Source organism: Macaca nemestrina, chromosome 18 (assembly GCF_043159975.1).
Source record: "Macaca nemestrina isolate mMacNem1 chromosome 18, mMacNem.hap1, whole genome shotgun sequence".
Lineage (NCBI taxonomy): Eukaryota > Metazoa > Chordata > Mammalia > Primates > Cercopithecidae > Macaca > Macaca nemestrina.
In genome coordinates, this window is record NC_092142.1 from 9975727 (window position 1) to 9994916 (window position 19190).

The 19190-nt window shown below is 43.7% G+C and overlaps 1 long non-coding RNA gene across 1 annotated transcript in view; it reads left to right on the forward strand.

The window, feature by feature from the left end:
* The first annotated feature begins 5869 nt into the window (after positions 1–5869).
* The window catches only part of LOC139359828 (uncharacterized), a 37146-nt gene continuing 23825 nt past the window's right edge, over positions 5870–19190 (forward strand). Inside the window, exon 1 of the long non-coding RNA XR_011616302.1 lies at positions 5870–5982. This is a non-coding gene — a long non-coding RNA (uncharacterized lncRNA). The remainder of the gene's footprint in view (positions 5983–19190) is intronic.

Below are 19190 nucleotides of genomic sequence, written 5' to 3' on the forward strand. Positions count from 1 at the left end.
AGTCTCGGCTCACTGCAACCTCTGCCTCTCGGGTTCAAGAGATTCTCTTGCCTCAGCCTCCTGAGTAGCTGGGATTACAGTTGCGTGCCACCACACCCGGCTATTTTTTTTTTTTTAATATTTTTGGTAGAGATGGGGTTGTACCATGTTGGCCAGGCTGGTCTTGAACTCACGACCTCAAGTGGTCCGCCTGCTCCAGCCTCCCAAAGTGCTGAGATTGCAGGCATGAGCCACCAAGCCCGGCCAGAATCCTGAATCTAATTCTGGCAACTCCCAGTGCATTTCATGGAAGGGATCATTAGGGCTAACACAGAATTTTCCCTGTGTCACTTGCTAGTTACTGTTTGTATACATTTTTACACATACTAATTCTTTTAAACTATACAATAGCTCTACGAGATAGGTACTATTATTACCCTCATATTAAAGGTTTGTAGAGGTTAAAAAAAAACCTTCCCAAAACCACACAGCTATTAATGCTAGCCTTTGAATTCAGGGGGCCTGGCCCAAGAGTCCACTCTTTTAAGCACTCCACTAGTGTCCTTTATGTATCCCGAGGCTATTTCATGAAATCATAAAGCAGCTAACATTATTGAGCCCATATTGTGTGCCGAATATTTTGTAGGGTGTTTTACATGCATTTTCACATGTTCCCAAACAAGCTGATTGCCACAATTACTAGGGAACTTAAAAAATGTTTGTTTTCTCTAGGAGCCACCACCTGCAACCTCCTCAATCCATTATTAGGAGTAGAAGTGAAAACAGGGATTAGCATTTGAGTCATAGTTTGACCCATGCGCTAGAGGGGTCCCAGGAAACTTGGGAAGGGGCAGGAGATATTCCCTCCTTCTGTTCTCAGGACCCATGATCACATTTTTCTGGCTTATCAGAAATTCTTGGAGGTTGTGCATATCTCCTCAAATCATGGGCCACTGGAAAGGTAATCTCCCATTATCATGATTTACTGAATGATGAGTCTAATTCTGGCAACTCCCAATGCATTTCACGGAAAGAATCATTACCGTAAACACAGAATGTGTCACATATTTTGCACAATATTTTCCCCAGTAGCCCTCAATTGGCTCAATTTGGAGAGGTCGTTCTCCAGTGGGGAAGAAGGAACAACAAAAGGAACATTTTTGGAGTATTTATTAACCGTATAGGCTAGGCATTTTTTCTGTGTATTTTATATGTATCCATTCATTTAATACCATTGATAATCCACTGAAAGAGATGTCATTATTAGCATCCCATTTTACAGAAGAAGAAACTGAAACATTTCAGTTACACTGCAGGGAAGAGAAACAGGGGAAGGGAGAGACAGGATAGCAGTTGCCTGAGTTAGGCGTAAATGTCCTTCACAGAGATGCAGAAACCTTCCCAAGACCACACAGCTATGAACGCCAGGATTTGGACTTAGGCAGTCTGGCTCAAGAGTCCATCCGCTTACACACTCTGCTGGTGTTCGGTGTGTACGCCTGGGCTGTTTTGTTCAAACACAAATCGGATAACATTATTGAGCCCTTATGACATGAGAAATGTTGTGTTGGGCAGACTCGAGCCCCAAGGCCTGCAGTATTTCACTCAGTCCGTTTTCCCACATTACCATAGCAAGGCTGTTTACTCATTAACCTTCCATCCCCATTGAGAATGGAGGGGGAGGACGTGCAGAGGATTCATGTTTATGGAATACACTGCACCAGGGTCTGGGACACGGTGCTAGATAGTTATATACGTCACTTTATTTCATCTTCACTGTCCCATGAAACTGTTGATGCCCATAAGGAGGCCAGATACTGAAACAAAGTGGAAATGAACTGCCCAGAAAACTGAGATGTGTCTATTTTTCTTCATATTCATTTTTCTTTTTTGCTTGGATAATTGCAGTACCCTGCTACACCCTGTATCTGCAGTTCAAGCCTGCCATGAATCCGTTCTCCATGGAGTGGCCAGGGTGATTACAAATATAAATGAACTCAAGCTCTGTAGTCTAGTTAATAGTATCACGCCAACGTCAATTTTCCACTTCTATAAGTTATACCTTGTCACCATTGGGGAAAATGAGTGAAGGGCTGGTGGGACTCTATGTACTATTTTGTGACTTGCTGTGAATCTATAATTATTTCAAAATTAAAAGTAAATCAGGCCAGGTGCGGTGGCTCATGCCTGTAATCCCAGCACTTTGGGAGGCTGAGGCAGGCAGATCACTTGAGGTCAGGAGTTTGGGACCAGCCTGACCAACATGGTGAAACCCTGTCTCTACTAAAAATACAAAGAATTAGCTGGGTGTGTGGCACGTACCTATAATTCCAGTTACTTGGGAGGCTGAGGCACGAGAATCACTTCAACCTGGGAGGCAGAGGTTGCAGTGAGCCAAGATCGCACCACTGCACTCCAGCCAGCGACAGAGAAAGACTCTGAGTCAAAAACAACAACAGCAAAAAGTAAATCAATTTATCTATCATCTATCTAAATATTGTGTCACTGCAGTGAGAGATATGTTTAGATAGATGGCTACAGATGGAGAGACAGACACACAGGCAGACATCTCCAGAGTTCAGAGCTCACTGCTTCCTATCGCTACTCGCCCCAGCCTGCATGCTCTGGCCCCTGGTTGCTCCCCTGGTTCCCTGCACCTTACACCAACCATCTCTTTTACTATAATGCTCCAACCACACTTGCCTCCTCCCTGCCTCAGGACTTTTGCACTTGATGACTCACTTTCTGGACCACACGGGCTATTCTCATGACTGGGTCCTGCTTGGTCAGGTTTCAGCTTGTGTTGCATCTTCAGAGAGGCTCCTCTGACCTCTCTGCCTTTACATGTCCTCTCCCTATGTCCTTTTTGATTTTTCCAAGCATCAGCAAGCTTTCTGCAAAGGGCCAGAGTAAATATTTTAGGCTTTATGAGGCACCGAAAGTCCCTATTACATATGATTCTGTTTGTTTACAACCCTTTTAAAATGTAAAAAAATAAATCATTATTAGGATTTACTGACTCTTGATTTGGACTGTCTCAGCATCTGATTTATATTCTACTCAGCACAGCCTATCTAAGGTTAGTTTTGTAAAGCCTTACTCTACGTTTACTGCCCGGCTTCCCCTCTAGACTGTGGGATCCATGAGGACAGGTGTTTTTTCTGGATCACATCCAAGCCTTGATCTAGTGTCTGCCCTGCAGTAGATGCCTAACATGTACTAATTAATAAAGGAATGAATGAGGGAAATTCATCAGCCTTTTTCCTGGACACCACCAGGAAGTTTCAGCCTGGCATGGCTTGGAATGACCAGAAATCTCTGTGCCCTCTCTTTTGCCCACTTGCCTCCCTGCTAAGGGGGTTAGAATACTTCTGTTCAACAAACAGACTCCCAGCATTTGGACCCCCATCAAGCTGCTGACTTCCACAAATACAGGTAGAAGTGGGAAAGATGAGCATCAACACTGCCCCGCCTGGCACATCAGTTTAGGACTTTTAGATGCCATTGACAAATGCCCAAATAACCTGCAACCTCCATTCATTAGGAAACCAAACAGCCAACTCATTGGCTTCCCAGTTGGCCTTCTTTTTTTCTTTTTGAGATGGAGTCTCGCTCTGTCGCCAGGCTGGAGTGCAGTGGCACGATCTTGGCTCACTGCAACCTCCGCCTCCAGGGGTTCAAGTGATTCTCCTGTCTCAGCCTCCTGAGTAGCTGGGACTATAGGCACACGCCATCACACCCAGCTAATTTTTGTATTTTTAGCAGAGACGGGGTTTCACCATGTTGGCCAGTATGGTCTTGATCTCTTGACCTTGTGATCTACCCGCCTCGGCCTCCCAAAGTACTGGGATTACAAGCACAAGCCATCATGCCCAGTCCCCATTTGGCCTTCTTAGAGTGGGCACCACTAGGTACCCGACCCCAGTGCTGCCACAAATGTGGGAAAATTCAAGTATGGTAACTGGCCACGGTCCAATGTTGTTTGTGATGATGATGATGATGATGATGATGATGATGATGATAATGATGATGATGACTTTTTTCCTTTGGAAACGAACACAGCTTTATTGTTTCTTTTGTATTACACAGATAATTTGCAGGAATTTTAGAAACCTCAAATAATACAAGGAAGATTAAAACAACAAAAAAACCCCTCAACTCATCCAAATTCCCATCAGCCCTAAATAGCCAGTTAACCACGTTCTATTTTAAAGAGCATCTTTCCAGATATCTTTCCAGTGCTTAAAGAAATACACATCAATATAATTTACATAAGTGGGATTACAAGATACTGAATGTTCCACAGTTTGCCTTTTTGCTCAGATGATGGTGATTTTAATGAACAAGTAAAACAGAATCAGCATAGGAGAAATATGTCCTCTATCACAGTGACACATGCAAACTCGGGCTCTCTGCCTAAATGTAAAAGCTAATCCCAGAGAGAAGTAAGTGATCTGTGCTAATTCTCAGGACCTTACTCATAGGACTATTGGACCAGAATTCTGCCAACCAAATACCTGTACCTCAAACAAACATGCTCCCTGCTGCCTTCTTTCTGTGACCATTCAAGCCCTAATACTACTTATAAACAGCGTACATGCTGATCATTTTCTTATCCGGGAAAATAGCTTCCAGAATTCCTGCAGACCATCAAAGTCTGGAATCAGAGATTAAAATGTGAAGGTAATTGGTGTCCGAGTATCTCAGGTGGAGCGTCCGTGTATTGCATCATTTCAAAGTTTAAATAGCAAAGGTCAAAAATGATATGAGGGAGGAATATTTATTTAGGTCAGTTCTTGGATTCTTCTATCTAGTGGAATTCCTCTCTGCACTCTGATTACCTCACATCTGAAAAAAAATAAATTTGAAAGTCCTGATTGTACTTCAGGAAAGAGGCACTTTTACTGTCTCAGGGAGGTCAGCTGGTATAAAAATTTGAATAGCTAATATTTATTGCCACTTCTCAGGCGTCAGGCACTTGGAATGCACTTTGTATCTCCTACCTAGGACATCCTTGGTGGCAGGTGATCTCAGTGTCCACATTGCGTAGGTGAGGGAGCTGAGCTTAGAGCAGACAGGTAATTTTCCTAGGTCATCCAGCTAGCAAGAGGCGAAGCCAGGAATTTAGATCTAGCTCTGTCTGAGTTGGAGCTGCCCTCCTAACTGCCATGTTGACACACAGTAGGTACACTATAAACACATTTTCCTTTCTTTTACCCTTACAATAGGGGGCCTTTGATAAGGGGAAGCCTCATGTCCTCATATCTGATTTTTTTTTCTATCCTGAGCATTCATTTATTCATGCATTCATTTAATAAAGATTTCTTGCCCTCCTTCTCTGTGCCAGGCATTGTCCTAGCTACTGTGGATACAGCAGAAGACCTAACAAAGCCACTTCACTCTCTCGCTTCATGGAGCTTACTTTGCAGTGTGGAAGGTAGGTTATTTGAAAAAGCAAACAAACAAACAAAAAACAGAGATAAATATGTGCTATGTCAGGGGTTACAGGGGCAAAGTAAAGCAGAGTATGGAAGATAGAGAGACACGGGTATATCCTAAACGGTGGTCAGGGAAGAATTTTGGATGAGATGGTAGTTGAGTAGAAGCCTGAAAGAGATGTGAAGGTGAAGCCTGCAGTTATTTGAAGAAAGAGCATTCCAAGGAAGGGCATGTGCAAAGGCCCTGCAGCAGGAGCATGCCTGAGGGCCACAGAGAGTGCAGAGGTAAAAGAGAGGATTAGAGAGAGAAGATGAGCTGGAAGAGAAAATAGGAGGTGTTGATCAGATCAGATGAGGCTTTGTGGGCCATTGTGAAGGATGTGGGATTTACCTTGAGTGAGCTGAGGTTTGAGCAGATGAGTGCTCTGACCTGATTACATTTTAACAGAACCATTCTGACACTCATGTGAGGGGGTAGATAGGTGGGGAGTGAGGATGGGGTAGATAGGTGGGGAGCAACGATGGATGCAGACAGGCTGACCAGGAGGCCATTGTGATAATCCAGGTGAGAGATCACGGGGTCTTGGGGCAAAGTATGAGCACTGAAGGTGGCTAGAAGTAATTGGATCCTCTGTGCTTTGAAAAAAGAGTCAATGGTCTTTTTTTGTTTTGTTTTGATAAATTGGATGTGCTGAGAGAAAGAAACAAGAACAATACATTCCATAGCAGTTATGCTACTCTTCAGTATCAATGTGAAAATAATAAAAGAGCAGCTTGATGTCTTCAATCATGCTGCCTATGCCCTATGCCCTGTCCTCTCCCGGACAGAACAAATAGTGTTGATTCAAATCCACCCAACTATCTGTGTTCCCTGGACAAGTAACTTTACCTCTCAGAACCATTTATTCATCTACTGAATAGGAGTATTGATATCAACCGTGCCTCCGTCAGAGCGTCTTAGGTGGATTAAATGGCATGACTCATGTACGTGGCTTGGAGACATGCATATGGAGAGTGGGGGCTAGGTGTTAGTCCTTATTTCTCTTAGGAGTCACATAGGCCTTTGTTTCAGTCATGAGATTAGGGCCCTTCTTTTGAGGTCGCTGCAACCCTGGGGAGAGTGATTATCTAGCACTGTGGCTAAGATCAGAAACTCAGGAATCAGTTGCAAGGAAACCATGGTCAAGATGGTTCCATCACTTGGTCAGGGCATTCAGGCTCTTCGTGGAGCATGGTGACTCACATCTGTAGTCCCAGCTACTCAGGAGGCTGAGGTGGGAGAATTGCTTGAGCCCAGGGGTTCCAGGCTTCAGTGAGCTAGGATGGTGCCACTGTACTCCAGCCTGGGCAATAGAGCAAGACCCTGTCTATAAATCAAAAAGACATTCAGACCCTCTATGCCTCAGTTTGCTCACCTAGGAAATGGGGAGAGTAAACTCTCCCTTGCAGGGTGGCTGGGAGGATTAAATGAGAGGACGAAGGAACAATGACCAAAGAACAGCTCCTCAGTCACTCCTGCTTCCCTTCTTTCTTCCAAGTCTCTGTTCTCAGTCGCCAAATACCTGCATTGGGATTTGCCTTCACATTTCACGTCCGCTCTGGGTTATGGAAAATTATGCTTCTGTCCTCTAGCATACAGACCTGCTGCTATGTCTGGGGCTGGGGATTTAACGTCTTTGCAAATTGTCTGATTCTGACATTTACTGTTCTCTGCTTGTCCTGGGCTGGAATCTGCACGATGAGGCAGCTCTAGGCTTTGTTCCGAGCAGAGGCAGTACACACCATGGTCTGTTTGTGGGGCATAAATTAGAGGTGGGACTAGACTTTATTGCTATTATTAAATCAGATAAGTATCAGTAGTGATTTCCATCACTACCTCTCATCTGGGATGCTGCCCCTGCTGTCCCAGGTCCATGCTCACTCCTTTCAATCTTTTCTCCATATGGCTCCCAGAGGCCAGAGGGATCATTTAAAATGCCCGATCACATCATAGTTATCTTAAAACATTCTCCTTCTGCCTCCCACTAGTCTAGCCACACTGGCCTGCCATTTGCAACTTGACTTTGCATCCTTTCTTCTACCAAAGTTCCTTTCCACATGCTATCCTCTTTCCTGGTGGGAGGTGCATTGGTGCATCTAGGGTTATATAACAAGATAAAATCAATAAGGTACAGTTGGAGCATTTAGAGGCCCAGCACCCTGAAAATATCAATCACACTGCTGCCATATGCAATTTAGAACAAAATAACAGTAAGCAGTGGCATATAATTTTGTTTTTCAAAATACACACATTTATATAGTTGTGCCGAAATACATTTGTTCTCTTGTTTGCTTGCTCTTGCTTTCTCCTTTCAGATGTTCTTATTCATTCTCTTTTAAGCTCAGTATCTCTGGGGCTCTGCTTTACTGATACCCTAAACTGTACTTAATTTCCCAACTGGGAATTCCAGAAACTGGAGTCAAGAATGGGATTTTTTTGTTTGTTTTTTTGAGATGGAGTTTCACTCTTGTTACAGCCCAGGCTGGAGTGCAGTGGCACAATCTTGGCTCACTGCAACCTCTGCCTCCTGGGTTCAAGAGATTCTCCTGCCTCAGCCTCCCAAGTAGCTGGGATTACAGGTGCCCACCACCATGCCTGGCTAATTTTTTTTTTTTTTGTATTTTTAGTAGAGATGGGGTTTTACCATGTTGGCCAGGTTGGTCTCGAACTCCTGATCTCAGATAATCCACCACACCTGGCCAAGAATGGGATTTTTAGAAAATAAATAATTAAAAGAGGGCAGAGTAAGGAGTATTCAAAGAAGGCACTCTCCCGAACCACAGAATCGTCATTATCCTCATTATTGGTTTTTTTGTTTTGTTTTGTTTTTTTGAGAAGGAGTCTCGGCTCTGTCGCCAGGCTGGAGTGCAGTGGCGGGATCTCAGCTCAGTGCAACATCCGTCTCCTGGGATCAAGCAATTCTCCTGCTTCATCCTCCCAAATAGCTGGAACTACAGGCACACACCACCATGCACAGTTAATTGTTTTGTATTTTTAGTAGGGACGGGGTTTCACCATGTTGGCCAGGATGGTCTCGATCTCCTGACCTTGTGATTCACCCACCTTGGCCTCTCAAAGTGCTGGGATTACAGGCATGAGCCACCATGCCTGGCCCTCATTATTGTTTTTTAAATAATAATGACAATAATGGTAAAAATTTGCCATAAAATTGTCCTTCACAATGAAGGAGGGACTTCACTGAATCCTTCCCAGAACCCTTTAAGGAAGTATTATCAACCTCATTTTACAAGAAAAGCTAAGGCCCTGAGAAGTTGTGTTCCTGCCTGTTATGGACTGAATTCCCTGTCCCTTCCCTCCCCGATTCCTGTGTTGAAGCCCTAACCCCTCATGGGATTGTATTTGGAGACAGGACCTGCAAGGAGGTGATAAAGGTTAAACGAGGTCAGAGGGGTAAGGTTCTGATCTGATAGGACTGATGCCCTTATAAGAAAAGGAAGAGACGCCAGGGCACTTTCTCTCTCTATACCGTATGAGGACAAAGTGAGAAGGTGAACGTCTGCAAGACAGAAAAAGAGCCCTCACCAGGAACTCAATCAGCCAGTGCTTTGATTTTGGACTTCTCAGTTTCTAAAATTATGAGAAAACGGATTTCTATTGTTTAAGCTACCCAGTTTATAGTATTTCGTTATGGCAGCCCAGGTGGACTAATACACTCCCCAAGCTGCTCTAACCACTGACAGCTGAAGACAGAATTCACAGTCAGATCACCTGACCCCAAAGCCTGGGCTTTCAACCCAAAGCCTGACTCATCACGAACAATTGGGGTCCTAAGTCCAGAGGGTTCCTGTAATATCACACTATACAGAAAGACCCCAAGTAGAAGCCAGTCAAATGAGACCTGATAATGCCCAGGCATGATAATTTTATTCCGTATACCCCAAAGGCAGGAGAGATTCTCTGACCTGCAGCCACAGTTTGCAAGACTAGGAGAATCCTGGCCACCATGTTTGAGTTGATGGCCTGGCATATGGCTATGAGGCATGTGGAAGAGCCCAGGACAAGGCCAGCATCCACAGAGATGTGTGTTTCCTAGGGATACCATTACTACAAACTGAGTGGCTTACAACAACAGAAATCGATTCTCTCACAGTTCTGGAGATTATAAGTCTAAAATCTAGGTGTTGGCAGGATTGGTCCTTCTAGAGGCACTGAGAGAGAATCTGTTCCATGCCTCTCTGTTAGATTTTGGTGACCCCTAACAATTCTTCGTATTCCTTCGCTTGTAGATGCTTCACTTTAATCTTTGCCTGTGTCATCCCAGGACATTCTCCAGTGTGTCTCTGCATCCAAATGTCTTCTTCTTATAAGGATACCAGTCACTGGGTTAGGACGAGTAGGCTTTCTTCTTGATTACTTCTGCAAAGACCCTATTTCTAAATAAGGTCATATTTGCAAATATTGGGGATCAAGACTGCAATATTATCTTTTTGGGAAACACAATTCACCAGAAAACATGGGGTGGTTTTAGTGTCCACCCTAAGCCATGTGGAGAGACCATGCACCCCATGTAAAATAGCAGCCATGACTGCTATGCAAATGCAGCTTCAAAACAATGCCCCACCTCTTTGCAGTAAGATGACCAACTGAAGCCCTCCTACACAGAACTTCCAGAGACTCAGGATTTCACATAGTTTTGGTATCATAAAGGATGAGGTAAGTGAAGGTATAGGAGGGGGACTAAAATTGCAGCCACGGAGGTCCCTTGCTTATATATCCCTTTGAGGAAACCTGCTGTAATTAGGGTGATTGGCTGATCATCTCTAGCTGCTGCATGGTTAAATCCACTACAGCGTTTATTATGAGGCCATATTCTCCTGGCTGCACTGAGCCAGTAACTAAGTAGGGTGAGGGTGCCAGTGCCATCCCATCCTGCCTGATGAAGATTCTTCTAGTAGACAATGCATGCTTGGACGCTCCTCAGGCAGCCTGAGCATCTCCCTACCACATCCTCCTTCCTTTTCTCCTTTCCCAGGTGTCAGACCTGCATCATGGTCTAAAGGCTCTCCCCACCTGCTCCTCTTCACTTCTCCTTTATCCTTCATAGGCATTTCCCCCAATAAATCTCTTGCATGTCAATTTCCGTCTTGGCATCCACTTCTGAGAGAACCCAGAAGAAGAAATGACAATACAGACATACAAATCCAGCCACCTTGGAAGCTCTGACATTCTGAAACTCAAGAACTCCAGCCTTCATGCTCACCATATTCACATGGATAGTAAGATTTCACTCATGTGGAAGGTTGTGTCAAAGACGGCCTGGAGGTTAGCTAGCCGAGTGGACACTCCGTAACTATTCCCACCCCACGCCCTGGCTTCTTTCCACTACAGTGCCTGGAAAGCCAAATATTTATTTTCCAGCCTCTTTGCATTGAAGATTGCTTTCTTGATTGAAAAAAGGACAAGATTAAGCCGGCACCACCCTTCCCTCCCTTTGTTCTGCCTTGAACATGAACATCACGCTTAGATCCTGAGTAGCTAATTGAGAACACGAGATAACAATCATGAAGGAAAGATTCAGAAAAACACACAGGCACCCCCCCTGACATCACCAAGCTTCTGAATGAGCACAGCAGCTCTTTACCTCTAGACATATTGTTACGTAAGAAAAATAGACCCTTATCTGTGTAAAGTACCATGTGCCACTTGCAGGTAAAAACACACCTAGATGATACAGAAGACTTGATTTTGAATACATGCTCTGTGGATTTTGAGCAAAGAGCTCAGGAAATACTAGCACCGTCTTTGGGTGCAGGCAGAACATCACAGGCAGAGGGTCAGAGAGTAGTACCCACATCCCCCTCCACTTGGCATCCCATGCAGAGGTGGACCTGGGCTAGGAGCTTCTGGATTAACTGTGGGGCTGAGAAATGCCCCTCCTCCCTGTTGCTCTCTGTTTTGCTTTGATGGGGTAGGCAAGAGAGATATGGGCTTTGTCTTCTCCCTAGTTTATTTGATTAACAGGAATAGGTTACAACAATGAGAGTTTGTGGAAGAGAACATCAAACTTTTTTTTTTTAGTGAAATCTTTTTTTTAACTTTTAAGTTCACGGGCACATGTGAAGATTTATTACATAGGTAAACTTGTGTCATTGGGGTTTGTTGTAAAGATTATTTCATCACCCAGGTATTAAGCCTAGTACCCATTAGTTACTTTTCCTGATCCTCTGCCTCCTCCCACTCTCTGCCCTCTAATAGGCCCCAGTGTGTGTTGTTCCCCTATCTGTGTCCATGTACTCTCTTCATTTAGCTCCCAGTTATAAGCGAGAAGATGTGGTATTTGAATTTTTGTTTCTGTATTAGTTTACTAAGGATAATGGTCTTCAGCTCCATCCTGGTCTCTGCAAAGGACATGATCTCATTCTCTTTCATGACCGCATAGTGTTCCATGGTGTATAAGTGCCACGTTTTCTTTATCCGTTATATTGCTGATGGACATTTAGGTTGAGTCCATGTCTTTGCTATTGTGAACAGCTGCAATGAACATATATATACATGTGTCTTTATAATAGAGAGTCTTTATAAAGGATTTATACTTTTGCTTATGCAAGTGACAATGAGTAGAACACAGAGGAAAGTGGTCTTGGGAAGACTTCCACAATGGAAGACTTCAGAAAAAATTGCAACCACTCACTCATGTGTTTTTCAGGACTTAATCTTTTTTATTCTATTAAAAAAAAATCAAGTCCACTTTCCACATCCCCCCAAAGCCCAGATCTCCACCAGCTGAAAGTGAATCAACCCCGCACTCACAGCACGATCGGGTGTCACATTCTTTACTTAATATCAGCAGCAGTAACACTCAAGCACCAAAAAAGCCCAACTAATTATATGTCTGTTTTTCCGCTGTTGTTATTTGCTTGTAACAAAAGGCACCTGCCATGTTAATTATGCCCTTTTCATAAACAGCTTCTCCAACCAACCAACCAAAAATGAGTTTTGGAGTAAAGCGTTTTGAGTTAGAAAGGGAGGTCTTTAAATCAGATCTTTACATTGTTCCTTGAGTCCACCCAGTGACATTCTCATTCATATGAGGCCTCCATAACCTTCACTTTGGCCATCAGGGAAGATGATTCACTGAAATTTTTTTTTAAAAAAGATAAAAATGATAAAATAAAACATCTTGGAGAAGGGGAATCTAGAGGGAAGTCAGTCAAACCTCCCTGCTTTGAAAGTCACAACCTCACTTTGAGGATGAGATTTCCTGGAGAAAAGCACACATCACAGCTGTATCATGTACATATTGTAAAATATTCTCTGACAGTTTTCTTTTTCTATTTGTATCCAGAGGCATAACATACAGGAGAGGGCACACATCTGAAGCATATGCCTTTGTTGCTTTTTTTTTATTTTGAACATTTTTTATTGTGGTAATAGATATACAACCTCAAATTTGCCATTTGAACCTTTGTGTGTGTGTGTGTGTGTGTGTGTGTGTGTGTGTGAGTGACAGGGTCTCACTCTGTCAACCAGGCTGGAGTGCAGCGGTGCAATCTTGGCTCACTGCAACCTCTGCCTCCCAGGCTCAGGTGATCCTTCCACCTTAGCCTCCCAAGCAGCTGGGACCACAGGCATGCTTCACCATGTCTGGGTAATTTTCGTATCTTTTGTAGAGACGAGGTTTTGCCATGTTGCCTGGGCTGGTCTCAAACTCCTGAGTTCAAGCGATCTACTGGCCTCAGCCTCCCAAAGTGCTGGGATTAGAGGCATGAGCCACTGCCCCCAGCCCATTTGAACCATTTTTAAGTATAATATTCAGTGGCATGAACTGCAGTCACAGTTTTGTACAACTATTACTACTACTTCCAAATTTTTTATCATCCCACACAGAGACTCTGCAACCATTACAGCTTGATTGATTTTACACGTCTACAATGTGTAGCCAAACCCCAGATCAAGATATAGAACATTTCTAGCTTGCTCTCTTCTACTTCTTTCTAGTTAATAACCTCCCAGAGGCAACCACTGTTCTGACTTCTAGCACTATATGTTAGTTTTGCCTAAACATCCACATAAATGGAACCAAACAATATGTACTCTTTTGTGTCTGGCTTCTTTTACTCAACAATGCCTGTGAGATTCACCCATATGGTTGCCTGTATCCAGTTTGTTCTTTCTTTATTGCTACATCATATACTATCATATGAACACATCACAAGTCTTTCAGTGAACAGGAGCACTTCTTTCTCTTGGCCACTGTGCTAGTTTCTAGGACTACCATAACAAAGAACCACAGATTGGGTGCCTTCAAAAACAGAAATTTGTTTTCTTACAGTTGTGGAGGCTAGAAGTCCAAGATTAAGGTGTTGGTAGGTTGGGTTTCTTCTGCGGTCTCTCTCTTTAGCTTATAAATGGCCCTGTGCCTTCACATAATTTTCCCCCTCTGTAGATGTCTGTGTCCTGATTTCCTCTACTTATAGGAACACCAGTCATATGGGATTAGGGCTCACTCCAATAATCTCATTAATCTTTGATCACCTCTTTAAATACCCTACTAATAGGACTTGAACATATAAATTTTGGGTGGGACACAATTCAGTACAAAACAGCCATGTACGTAGGAGTGACATTCCTCAGTCATAGGATGGGCAGGTGTTTAGTGTTAATGATTATATTGCTGGTTTTCCAAAGTGACTGTACTAATGGAGAGTCCCACCAGCACTGCAAGAGTTCCTGTTCCTCCACATCTTTGACAACACTTGATGTTGTCAGTTTTATTTTCATTTTAGTCATTCTGGTGAGTCACTGGCAGTATTTATTGGCATTTTCCCAGGCACTTCTTGAACAACAACTCAGTGTCTGATTTGACATTTGCCCTCTAGCCCATATGTTGTCAGAATATATTTTGTGGTCATACCTGGGAAGTTGTTTAGCTCACAAAGTTTCCTGTGGTATGTTTGTCTCCACAAGTCTGGGAAGTGGTCTTTACCCCTACGTGAGTAGAGAAATTGTGGGTAATCCGCAGTTACATATTTATTTATATATGAAATTTATCAAATACTCTTCTATTAGTGTGTACTGCTTTTCTAAAACAAACAAACAAACAAACATGAATTTGAGAAAGGAGGCTGGGCATGGTGGCTCACACCTATAATCCCAGCACTTTGGGAGGCCGAGGCAGACGGATCACCTGAGGTCAGGAATTTGAGACCAGTCTAGCCAACATGGCAAAACCTCATCTCTACTAAAAATACAAAAATTAGCCAGGTGTGGTGGTGCGTGCCTGTATTCCCAGCTACTCTGGAGACTGAGGCAGGAGAATTGCTTGAAACCAGTAGGCTGAGGTTGCAGTGAGCTGAGATCACACCACTGTACTCCAGGCTGGGCAACAGAGTGAGACTTTGTCTCAAAAAAAGATGAATATTCATTGTGCGAGCGCTAGAGAGATGATTCTGGGGCGCAGTTGTAAGTGTGCTTTTTGATTGGTTTCCATTTTCAAAGAGCTCACTCATCGGCAGGCACTGGGATCACCCACTTGCTGTTGGGAAGGCTTCTAGAGAAGACGGAAGGCTAGTCCTGATTACAATACAAATGTGTAAAAATATGTGCTTGCCTGTTTGTGTAAATACATACATGTCATTATTTTTTTAATGACTCTGCGCCAGATACTGTGCTAAGGGTGCTTAGCAATCTTTGAAGCATCTTTATTAGATTTATAGTGACATAATAACAACACTAATAACAATAATAATAATAATGATTATTATTTTTTGATGTTCAGAGAGGTTCAATGACTCACCCAAGGCCACATAAATAGCTTGTAAATGGCAGACCTAGGACTGTGAACTCTGTTCTACCTGACTCCTTTTTTTGAGATGGAGTCTTACTCTGTTGCCCTGGCTGGAGTGCAGTGGCACCAGCTCAGCTCCTTACAACCTCTGCCTCCCAGGTTCAAGTAATTCTCCTGCCTCAGCCACTCGAGTAGCTGGGTTTACAGGCACACTCCACCATGCCCAGGTAATTTTTGTATTTTTAGTGGAGACAGGGTTTTCCAGGTTGGCCAGGCTGGTCTCAAACTCTGACCTCAAGTGATCCGACTGCCTCGGTCTCCCAAAGTGCTTGGAGTACAGGCATAAGCCACCACACCCTGTCCACCTGACTCTTACCTTTTGACATTTTGCTGCTTTTGTTATGAGTTTGGGTCTTTCACAAACCTTACCTGCAGGATTTCCAAAGCTCATGATGCTGCAAGGTGGGAGTTATTTAGACCCACTTTATAGATGAAGAAATAAAGGCATTTGGCCATAGTCACGTGGTTAGTTGACAGAGCCAGTACTGAAACCCATTTGGTATGATTCCCAGCTCCATGATTACTATCATTATTCTTATTATTCCAAATCTGTATCAAGCTCTGGTAAGATGGAAACTGGGTTTGTACTACCCTTGAGTGACAGGTTCATCCACCGGAAAGTTCTGCCTTGCATTGAGCTGAAATTGGCCTCCTTGCAACTTCACCCAATTGCTTCCAGTTTGCAGCCCAGTATTTAGCACTTAATTACATCTTGTCTTCTATTATGCATTAATTGTGTCTTGCGGTTCCTCCCTTCTCCCTGGCTCACTTGCCAACTCCTCGAGGGCAGAGACCAAGTCTTGTAGGCTGTACACCTTTCAGAGAGGCAGAGCAGGAGCTTATTAAATAAATACCTGTTGAGTGAAAATTCCCACCAGGGTTTCCCCCTGGGGCCTCATACCAGGTGTGTAGAACACAGTGTAGGAAGGTCACAAGGGATTTGCAATTTAAATATGCATACAGTTCGTATATAATTTGCATACCCTCTTAACAAACTGTGCAGTCAACACTCAGCAACTTTAAATTTTAAATGATATTGCTCCCTGAAGGCTGTCATTTCTTCATCTCTTCTTTCTTTCCTTCTTCAATATTGTGCATGTCCAATCAGGAACTAGGGCATTTGCACCTTAACTATAAAATGAATAGAGCCTAGCTTGTGGCAAAAGAGGGTCAGGGTAAGGCTGCCTAGTTAAAATTTTATTTGCCCTTGCAAGGGTTGCCTGTGTTTGCCAGTGTTCTCAGACACAATTACTAAGTCCTGCGTTACTTAGTTCATGCCACCAACTGTGTCCTTTACCACTGTATTTTAGCTAGAAATTACTCAGCATTCTTTCATTGCAAGTGATAGGAACCTCACTCAAAACAGTGTAAGCAAAGAGAGAGAACTTGAATTCATTGGCTTCTGTAACCGAACAGTCTGAGATCTGGACTCAAAATATAGTGACATATTAATAACAATGACACTAATTGTTGTTGGCTGGATCTAGAGATTGAAATGATGTCATCAAGAGTTAATCTGACTGTGTCTTCTCGTTTTCCTACTCTGCTTACAGCCCCAGTAGAAAGAACCTTCCTGGCCCCATAGATGCAGTAAAAATCCCAAGACTGTGTCTCATTGGTCTGATATGGGTCACATGGCAATCCCTAAAACAATCACTGTGGTTGGAAGAAAAATATGCTGATTAGCTAGTTCTTGGATGAGCCTCACCAAGTCATGTGGTACCAGAAAGAGGAGAGGGAGTTTCCTAAAGAGAAGTCAGGTTGGGGGGCGATGAAGGGAGAGAGTTTGGGGATCCTGTCATTAGAGAATGGGAAGACACAAACCACAGATGTTCATGAGATGTCCATCACCAGCCCTGTACCTGCATAGTAAGTCAGTCCATCTTCCTAGCCTGGAATTCCTTGAAGGCAAAGAGTTGGGTGACTCCTCATGGAATGGAACATCTAAAGGAGTATGAAAAAGAAACTGCCAAGGCACAAGGCAGTCCTTCATTTCCCAGCTGTTCCCTGAGTGCCAAGTGTTAAAATGACAGCGATGAGCAAATGCAGACAGAGTCTCTGCCCACCACAAGACTCACATATTTTTGGTGGGCAGACTACACACAATTGGCTGTGATAGAGAATGATGCCCATTATACAGAAGTATGAACAAAGATTTCTGCTCTCAGCCTAGAACACTCGAGGCAATAGAAGGGTGATAACAGGCCGGGCATGATGGCTCACACCTGTAATCCTAGCATTTTGGGAGGTCAAAGTGGGAGGATCACTTGAGCTCAGGAGTTCAAGACCAGCCTGGTTAACAGTGAGACCTTGTCTCTACAAAAAGTAAAAAAAAAAAAAAAAAAAAAAAAAAAAAAAAAGCCAAATTTGGTGGTATGAACCTAGAGTCCCAGCTACTCGGGAAGCTGAGGCAGGAGGATCACTTGAGCCCAGGAAGTTGAGGCTGCAGTGAGCTGTGATCCTGCCACTGCACTCCAGCCTGGGCAACAGAGTAAGACCTTGTCTCAAAAAAGAAAAAGAAGGATGATAATAACAGCTTACATCCTCTTAGACACATTCATAGCGACTTCTAGGATAACAGATGTGATGGTGCCCCCATTTTGTAGATAAGGGAGTGGAGGCTTTGAAAGGGAAACACCCCACCTGCCAGTCACCCATGCGCTTTCACATAATAAACCACTTTCACTAATCTTTCCAGTAGCCCTGAGATGTATTAAGTTGGTGCAAAAGTAATTGCGGTTTTGCCATTGAAGTAATTGCAAAGACTGCAATTACTTTTGCACCAACCTAATACTTACCTTCTTTTGTAGATGAGCATCTCAGCATCTCAGAGGCAAAGAAACTGGCCTAGCCACCACGTGGTGGCACTTGCAGCCTGAGTCAGCAGATCCCCAGGTAAATGACTGAATGTCATACAAAACCTGAGGCTGGGACAGGACTCCATGCTCAAGCTCATGGCTCCAAGCCCAGTGCCAGTTCCTCAGCCCCACTGATGCCACCCTCTGCCCTCAAGCCATGCCCCCATCCGGGCATCACTCTGATGGGTCATTAGGCGGTGACTCTTGCAACTGGGCAAACAGCTATGAGCAGCCCAGGCCCAGAAAGAAGAACAAGGTGCCCTTGCTATTCTCCTTGCCAGAGCTTTGAAGCCCTGCCCCAGAAATGTCAACCTCCTGTTCCGAGAGGTATTTCTGTCCTCTCCATCACTCATCACTAACCCCGTTCCAGACGCTGGGTGGTGATGGTGGCAGTGGTATGCAGCCAGCCCCACTGGGGCTTGGCTGGGTGTGGGTGGCAGCCGAGATCTGGCCTATTTTGCTCACAGGGTGAGCAAAGACCTGCTTGCTATTCTGCAGGTAACATCCAGGCCATTCTCATAAAAGTAAAGGATTCTCTTGTGGTTCCAACTGTACAAAATGTCAGACCCAGAGAGAAGCATGGTGCCCAGTGCCTGATGGATGTACAACAATGGTTTCCTAAATTTATTAAATAACTGAAGGGCCAAATTGGATCAGCTGAGATTTCTTCAGTGCCACAGGAAGTTTTGGGGACACAGCTCTCCCTGTCGCCCTCATGATAAAGGGTAATGAATAATTGAATCCCAGCATCCAAACCCATGGTGAATTTCTTCTCTGTCATTAATGACAGCAAAACCATAATAGTACCTACTTTTTTTTTAGTGCTTTTGTTGCCCATATTACTCTGGCCTTACTCTGACACTTACATATATTGTTGATAAACTTTATGACAGTCCTCTAAGGTAGATGCCCTCATCTCCATTTCACAGTTTAAAAAACTGAGGCTCAGAAAAGAAGATAGACTTGACCAAGTGCACGTGATCAACGTCACACAGCTATTACATGCCACAGTCAGAACTGAAACTCCATCTGACTTTCATTCACTTATTCAAAAATATTTAATTAAG